Source organism: Oncorhynchus mykiss, chromosome 29 (assembly GCF_057628025.1).
Source record: "Oncorhynchus mykiss isolate SJ-2025 chromosome 29, ASM5762802v1, whole genome shotgun sequence".
Taxonomy (NCBI): Eukaryota; Metazoa; Chordata; class Actinopteri; order Salmoniformes; family Salmonidae; genus Oncorhynchus; species Oncorhynchus mykiss.
Window position 1 is genome coordinate 28,654,862 of NC_143050.1, and position 9,000 is coordinate 28,663,861.

General features: G+C 50.4%; 1 pseudogene; it reads left to right on the forward strand.

Moving 5' to 3' along the window:
* The first annotated feature begins 2,843 nt into the window (after positions 1-2,843).
* On the forward strand, positions 2,844-3,873 carry LOC149970409 (general transcription factor II-I repeat domain-containing protein 2A-like; annotated as a pseudogene).
* The last annotated feature ends 5,127 nt before the right edge of the window (positions 3,874-9,000 follow it).

Consider the following 9,000-nt stretch of genomic DNA (forward strand, 5'->3'; position numbering starts at 1 on the left):
CAATTATCTGTCTTTCATCTGAGGAAATCAAAACAAGGCTCTTAGTGGAGCCCCATAAGGCCCTGTTGTTGCAAAGGATGTGGGGGAAGTTATTTATTTTTCTCAGAAGAGAGCGAGTGGTTTGAGTGCTGTTCATATGTCAATGCCTCAGTCTGGTTATTTACAAGGAATTTGTAAATGCCCAAGTAAATATCACATAAGCCAAAATCACAATACACATACACGCTGAGATGAACATGTATTTTAAAAAATTAAGGGTGGGGAATGAACATTAAGAAACAATACTTAATCATGTCTGTAGCATGTCCTTATGCTTTTATGCCCCCATCTAGGCTGGTTAAAGTGCACAAAGACCACCAGACAGTATTGTGTCTTTTCTTGGCTCTGTCCCAGTACATTGATAATATCGACAAAAAAATACATTTGCGTAGGCTTACCACCGTGTGCACATTGCTGCGCCTATGATGTGAAGAAATAATAGTTTAACATTTGAATCTAAACATTCTGATCTGTTCCATCAACTTTATTAATTGATACGGCATGTACCTCCCGTACACTACTTTGATACACATCGTGGGGATTAAGAAGTGAGTATACGCAATGCCCAAAAATAAGTATATACAGCGTACACACTGCTTCTACTCTAATGATGCCACTAAGACTCAGTCTGGATAAAAGTGTCTGCTAAATGGCATATATTATAATTGTTATTGGGCCCAAATAGGCTGATCCGCCCATTATTAGCCTGAACACATCATCCTGGCACATTTTTTTGTTGTTGCTAAAAACAAAGGTCATTGCATCTGATTTTCTGAATACATAGCAGTCAATGGGAAAAGATGAGTGTCACAAGGGTTGACATTTATGCTAATACATAGCAGTCAATGGGAAAATACAAGCTTCAACCAATTTAATCTTATGTCAATAAATGTAGTTTATAGAAAAAGATGTGTCACAGGGTTGAAGCGTATGTCAATAAATTGCAGTCAATGGGGGAAGAATAGCATCACAATATGGACACAGAGAAAGGCATCACATACATGACACCCTACTCCTCTATTTTCCCCCTCTCTCCCTGCCTCCCTCTCCCCCCCATTCTGTCTCCTCTATACAATTTCTCTCTCCCTCTATCTCCCACCTCCACCTCTCTCCACTTCCCCCCTCCACAGAGAGGATATTGACATATAAGTCAATACATTGCATTCAAGGCAAAAAAGTTGGTGACAGAGCTGCAATGGGTAAATTGGTTAAAGACACAGACAGGCAGGCAGACAAACTCTAAACTCAACCCTAAACCTAACACCCTAGCTTCATATCCAGATCCTGGCTCAACCATAGCCCTCCACATCTTGTCTCTTTGAGTTAGGGTTGAGCCGGGATGTGGACATGAAGCTAGTTACAGTTAGGGTTGGGCAGGGAGTGGACATGAAGCTAGTTATGGTTGGGGTTGGGCAGGGAGTGGACATGAAGCTAGTTATGGTTGGGGTTGAGCCGGGATGTGGACATGAAGCTAGTTACGTTTGGGGTTACAGTTAGGGTTGGGCAGGGAGTGGACATGAAGCTAGTTATGGTTGGGGTTACAGTTAGGGTTGGGCAGGGAGTGGACATGAAGCTAGTTATGGTTGGGGTTACAGTTAGGGTTGGGCAGGGAGTGGACATGAAGCTAGTTATGGTTGGGGTTACAGTTAGGGTTGGGCAGGGAGTGGACATGAAGCTAGTTATGGTTGGGGTTGGGCAGGGAGTGGACATGAAGCTTGGGTTAGGCCGTTCAATGAACAATTCATTCATGTGCCCCTCCCCCCACTACATGGCAGAAAGGTAGGCCTCACTTGAAACTTGACCTAGACTTAATGGGCTTTTGAGTGACATTGGCAGAACGTTTGAGGCTAGAAACAAAATTCACATATGGCAGCCAAACTTAACTGGCTGACTGCGTTCCGGGTCCGGACCCAGAGAAGGGTCAATCCGGACCGGACAACATTGCATTATTTTTTTAGACAGCTTTAAGAAATCAACTGGGCGCAGCGGCCTCTTTGACTTAGTAAACTCTCTTTCTCACTCTCTTCTCCTGAAGCAATGGCCACCTCTACTAGTGCCCCGTCTTATCCAAACGCAAGATTATATGCAAATACAGGAGGCTACGTTTTACCCGATCACATGAATCCAAATATCCTCTGTGGAACCTTGGGATAAGTAGGCAGAAAGAAACAGAAATATTTGACCGCGGTTCAACTGTAAATATCACAGATAGAAGAGCTTAGTTACCAGTATCTTTGTTAATATGGCTGGTAAAAAAAAATGTTTTTTAAAAGGACTCTGAAAAACATATATTTCAAAGACGAGTGGATGGAACAGTATTTCTTAATTCTCCCTGCAACTAGCACAAAACCAGTGTACCTGATATGCAGTGAGTTCCTTATCTCTCGTGAAAAATGCCAATGTTAAGTGCCATTATAACACCAGGCATAGTAAATCCGATCAGACATATCTCCTGAAAACGGAGGTGAGAACAAACAAGATTAACCAACTGAAATCCCAATATGAGAGGTCCACCAAAGTCCTTGTCAATTCCCTGACAGCCCAGCAACATGCAATGGAGTGTTCACTGAGGCTAGCTTAGGTTTTGGGAAAACACAACAAAAAAAACATTTTCAGACACTGAGATGGTAGAAGAATGTATGTGTGAAGTTGTTGACATATGAAGGTAAACAAAAAGATCAAACAGATCCCCCTGTCACATTCACAGCAATGAGGAGAACTGAAATATTAGCTGAAGATTTAACTTCACAACTTGATGAGGTCATTCAGAATGCACCATGCATTTCATTAACTTTGGATGAATCAACAGATAACACCGACAATGCCTATCTTCTGGTGTTTGTTAGATTTTATAATGAAACAAAGGAATTATTAAGCTGCTGGGTTTAACAAATCTAGAAGCGAGGAGAGGATATCCATGAGGCCATCAAAGGGATGCTGACAAAAAGGGGGACAGATCTGAAGTCAGTGGTCTCCATCACGACAGATGGAGCTCCAGCCATGATAGGAAGAGGTAGGGGACTCGTTGCACGTTTGAAAGAGGACCACCCTGACCTGACATCATATCACTGCATCATCCATCAATCTGTCCTGTGTGCCAGTCTGGGGAAAGAGTATATTCTGAGGTCATGACAATGATGATGAAAGTTAGCTACGTTTTGAGAGCAACATCATCCCTACAACACCGCCTGCTACGAAGCATTCTGACAGAGGTCAATGCCAGTTTTGATGACTTACCACTGCACAACAATGTTAGAGGGCTTTGCAAAGGCAGGGTTTTGGAACACTTTTGGACCATTCAGGAGGAAATCAAAGCTTAATTAAGGCAACTCAGTTCTCTGAGTTTTTGGAAGATGATGAGAAGATGGAAACAGTTGCATTTTTGCCAGACAATACATCTTAATCAACTGAATGTTGAGCTGCAGGGATGGGACAACACAGTGTGGGATATGATAACAGCAGTCCGGGCTTTCCAATAGAAATTGTAGCTTTTTGAGAATGATCTCCAGGGAGAACTCCAATCTTCTGGTGCAAACGCAGGGAGACAAAGATGTTCTCAACCATGTTGATTTCATCCAGAAGCTGATGGAGAACTTCAAAGCTCTCTTTGATGACTTCACTGTTGGAAGATAACTGCTGCTGCTCATCCAGAACCCCTTCATGGTCACAAATGTGACAAAGTTGTCAGACGAAGCAAAACAGATCTTCAGATGGGGAGATGTTGCATCACTGCAGATGGAGTTGATTGAGCTGCAAGAAAAGGTGGCTTTGAAGGAGCAGGCTGGTGATTGTGACCCTGTCACTTTCTGGGGAAAAGATGGTGCCTGCAGCTGAGGTCCCTGTTCTCAAGAAACTGACATTATACATCCTGACCATGTTTGGCTTCACACACAGCTGTGAATCAGCCTTCTCCACAATTAACTTTATTAAAAACAAATACCGCACCAGAATCACCAATGAACACCTGCACCAGTGTCTCAGAGTTGCTCTCACACAATTCAAAAGCATTGGTAGGAGACAGAAAGCGGATTTTTCTCTCATTAAGCCCCAGAGTGACTTATCCATGAATATTGCACGGCCCACAGTGAGGTTCTGTGCATTCAGATTGTTATTTTTGTTCAACTCTCCTTTGTTCTCCAGAAAACATGCATCTGATTTTTGTATTATTGTTATTTTTTATTCAAGGCCCATGTACAAATGTTTACAGTGCCCTTTTTGCATAGACAATTATGCAACCACTTTTTTTCTTCAGCGATGTTGATGCAATGTTGCACGTTTACATTTGAAAGAAGTTGTAATTAATTCAAATTCGTAGTCTCATTTAATGTATTTCATGTACATTTTATATAACAACTTGTTTCCTAAGTCATAGACGACCATGTTTGTTACTACGCTGTACCACAGCGCCGATAAAGGACGATATCCATCCGGGCCTTTGCCACCTAGGAAATTTGTGTCACTGGACCTTCTCCAATAGTAGTTGAGCACCCCTGACATATGGGATCATTCAACAGACGCTAAAGATGAAGGTAAGCCTATATCTAACCATGTAAAATTAACTCTTCACAGTGAAAACTTGGTCCTATAGAAAAGCATTACCTACAGCCCTAGCATGGCCCGTTGACTGCGATTAAGCTAGCTAACCAGCACACAACCAATTGTGACCTTATAGGAATGCCCTGTGTTGAGGGTCAGCTTCGTGTGGTAACAGGAAGTGTCTTAATTCATTCTAAACCTGGTCCTTCATTCTCTCCCTGCAGTTACACAAAACACTGTCGTCCATCCTTTGTAGAACAGTCAATTCTTAACGTAAAGAATAAAAGGGCATCATTAAAGAGCGCCCCCTGGAGGACATACATTGAATTTGAGCTTCCTGTGATCACAGGAAGTGACTTAATTGAGGTCATAGGAGCAGTTTCTTAGGGTTAAAAATATTACATCTTCCTAAATTGTACATATTTGTGACTGGGGGACCATCATGACGCGGCATATGACATTTGAAGTCATTTGACCCCGAAACTTGAAACTGTCTGTGTCTGCCTGCCGGGCCTCTGTCTGTCTGCCTGCCGGGCCTCTGTCTGCCTGCCGGGCCTCTGTCTGTCTGCCTGCCGGGCCTCTGTCTGTCTGCCGGGCCTCTGTCTGCCTGCCTGCCGGGCCTCTGTCTGCCTGCCTGCCGGGCCTCTGTCTGTCTGCCTGCCGGGCCTCTGTCTGTCTGCCTGCCGGGCCTCTGTCTGTCTGCCTGCCGGGCCTCTGTCTGCCTGCCGGGCCTCTGCCTGTCTGCCTGCCGGGCCTCTGTCTGCCTGCCTGCCGGGCCTCTGTCTGCCTGCCTGCCGGGCCTCTGTCTGTCTGCCTGCCGGGCCTCTGTCTGTCTGCCTGCCGGGCCTCTGTCTGTCTGCCTGCCGGGCCTCTGTCTGCCTGCCGGGCCTCTGCCTGTCTGCCTGCCGGGCCTCTGTCTGCCTGCCGGGCCTCTGCCTGTCTGCCTGCCGGGCCTCTGTCTGCCTGCCTGCCGGGCCTCTGTCTGCCTGCCTGCCGGGCCTCTGTCTGTCTGCCTGCCGGGCCTCTGTCTGTCTGCCTGCCGGGCCTCTGTCTGTCTGCCTGCCGGGCCTCTGTCTGCCTGCCGGGCCTCTGCCTGTCTGCCTGCCGGGCCTCTGTCTGCCTGCCTGCCGGGCCTCTGTCTGTCTGCCTGCCGGGCCTCTGTCTGTCTGCCTGCCGGGCCTCTGTCTGCCTGCCTGCCGGGCCTCTGTCTGTCTGCCTGCCGGGCCTCTGTCTGTCTGCCTGCCGGGCCTCTGTCTGCCTGCCTGCCGGGCCTCTGTCTGCCTGCCTGCCGGGCCTCTGTCTGTCTGCCTGCCGGGCCTCTGTCTGTCTGCCTGCCGGGCCTCTGTCTGTCTGCCTGCCGGGCCTCTGCCTGTCTGCCTGCCTGCCGGGCCTCTGCCTGTCTGCCTGCCGGGCCTCTGTCTGTCTGCCTGCCTGCCTAACTGCCTGTGCCTGCCTGCCGGGCCTCTGTCTGCCTGCCTGCCGGGCCTCTGTCTGCCTGCCTGCCGGGCCTCTGTCTGCCTGCCTGCCGGGCCTCTGTCTGTCTGCCTGCCGGGCCTCTGTCTGCCTGCCTGCCGGGCCTCTGTCTGTCTGCCTGCCGGGCCTCTGTCTGTCTGCCTGCCGGGCCTCTGTCTGCCTGCCTGCCGGGCCTCTGTCTGCCTGCCTGCCGGGCCTCTGTCTGTCTGCCTGCCGGGCCTCTGTCTGTCTGCCTGCCGGGCCTCTGTCTGTCTGCCTGCCGGGCCTCTGTCTGCCTGCCTGCCGGGCCTCTGTCTGTCTGCCTGCCGGGCCTCTGTCTGTCTGCCTGCCGGGCCTCTGTCTGTCTGCCTGCCGGGCCTCTGTCTGTCTGCCTGCCGGGCCTCTGTCTGTCTGCCTGCCGGGCCTCTGTCTGCCTGCCTGCCGGGCCTCTGTCTGTCTGCCTGCCGGGCCTCTGTCTGTCTGCCTGCCGGTTCTCTGTCTGTCTGCCTGCCGGGCCTCTGTCTGCCTGCCTGCCGGGCCTCTGTCTGTCTGCCTGCCGGGCCTCTGTCTGCCTGCCTGCCGGGCCTCTGTCTGTCTGCCTGCCGGGCCTCTGTCTGTCTGCCTGCCGGGCCTCTGTCTGTCTGCCTGCCGGGCCTCTGTCTGTCTGCCTGCCTGCCTAACTGTCTGTGTCTGCCTGCCGGGCCTCTGTCTGCCTGCCTGCCGGGCCTCTGTCTGTCTGCCTGCCGGGCCTCTGTCTGTCTGCCTGCCGGGCCTCTGTCTGTCTGCCTGCCGGGCCTCTGTCTGTCTGCCTGCCTGCCTAACTGTCTGTGTCTGCCTGCCGGGCCTCTGTCTGTCTGCCTGCCGGGCCTCTGTCTGTCTGCCTGCCGGGCCTCTGTCTGCCTGCCTGCCGGGCCTCTGTCTGTCTGCCTGCCTGCCTAACTGCCTGTGCCTGCCTGCCGGGCCTCTGTCTGCCTGCCTGCCGGGCCTCTGTCTGTCTGCCTGCCGGGCCTCTGTCTGTCTGCCTGCCGGGCCTCTGTCTGTCTGCCTGCCGGGCCTCTGTCTGTCTGCCTGCCTGCCTAACTGTCTGTGTCTGCCTGCCGGGCCTCTGTCTGTCTGCCTGCCGGGCCTCTGTCTGTCTGCCTGCCGGGCCTCTGTCTGCCTGCCTGCCGGGCCTCTGTCTGTCTGCCTGCCTGCCTAACTGCCTGTGCATGTGTGTCTGTCTGCCTGCCTGCCTGCCTGCCTGCCTGCCTGCCGGGCCTCTGTCTGTCTGCCTGCCGGGCCTCTGTCTGTCTGCCTGACGGGCCTCTGTCTGTCTGCCTGCCGGGCCTCTGTCTGTCTGTCTGCCTGCCTGCCTAACTGTCTGTGTCTGCCTGCCGGGCCTCTGTCTGTCTGCCTGCCGGGCCTCTGTCTGTCTGCCTGCCGGGCCTCTGTCTGCCTGCCTGCCGGGCCTCTGTCTGTCTGCCTGCCTGCCTAACTGCCTGTGCATGTGTGTCTGTCTGCCTGCCTGCCTGCCTGCCTGCCTGCCTGCCTGCCTGCCTGCCTGCCTGCCACTGGAATTAAACATAGCGTGTGCATTCAGGTATGCACTGCAACCCTAAACAATGAGTTGCAGTCAGTTTTACAACGGGTGGCCAGTACCAAACTCTAAAACTAAGAGCATTGTATTTGGTACAAATCATTCCCTAAGTTCTAGACCTGAATCAGGCAATGAATGGTGGCTTTTGAGCAAGTTAAGGAGACTAAATTACTTGATGTTACCATAGATTGTAAACTGTCATGGTCAGAACATATTGATTCAATGGTTGTAATAATGTGGAGAAGTCGGTCTGTGATAAAGAGATGCTCTGCTTTTTTGACAGCAAACCTTGTTTCAAAAAACAAATAATGCAACACCTCACGGCACAACGCCTCTCCCCCATGTGACCTTCTTTTTGTATGTACTGACATGAATGTGTAACTGATAAACACACACACACACACACACACGGACACACACACACACACACACGGACGGAAGGACGAGAGGAGAGGAGAGGAAGGGGAGGCAGGAAATAAGGAGGGAAAGAGAATGGAGGGGGAGGAGAGAGAAAGAGAAGGGGGAGAGTGAGGCAGAAGGAGAGAAAGAGGGTGAAAGAGGGACAGGGAGAGAGAGATGAGAGGAGGTGGAGGGAGGAAAAGTAGGAGGGAGAGAGAGATGAGAGGAGGGGGAGGGAGAGGGAGGCAAAGTAGGAGGCAGAGAGAGATGAGGTGGGGAGGAGGGGGAGAGTGAGGGAGGGGGAGAGTGAGGGAGGGAGAGAGATGTGGAGAGGGGGAGAGTGTGAAAGAATGGGGAGGGAGAGAAGAGAATGAGGGGGGATAAAGATGAGGTAGAGAGTGAGAGAGAGACATGCATGAGATAAATGAGAAAAACGTCAACCCTGTGACATCTTTTCCCATTGACTGCAATGTATTGAAATAAATGTCAACCCTGTGACACTCATCTTTTCGTATTGACTGCAATGTATTGAGAAAAACATCAGCTACTGTGACATTTGCCCTTTTTGCAAAAATGTGCCAGGCTGATACCTACTCATAATGGAGAGCATGTTACTGCCCTACCAAGCTAGGACTTGGGACAGAAGATGACGAGCAACATTTTGCTCTGTGAATAATACGATCTCTAATGGTAAAATCAATAGGCCCACTAAATTGAAATGTTGCCATGGCTACGTAGCTGGTATACAGAGCACAGGAGGGTAGTGGCACCTTAATTAAGGAGGACGGGCTCGTGGTAATGGCTGGAGCGGAATAGGTGGAATGGTATCAAATCAGTCAATCAATTTTTTTTTTTTAAAGCCCTTTTTACATCAACAGATGTCTCAAAGTGCTATACAGAAACCCAGCCTAAAATCCCAAATGGCAAGCAATGCAGATGTAGAAGCACTGTGGCTAGGAAAAACTCCCTAGAAAGGCAGGAACCTAGGAAGAAACCTA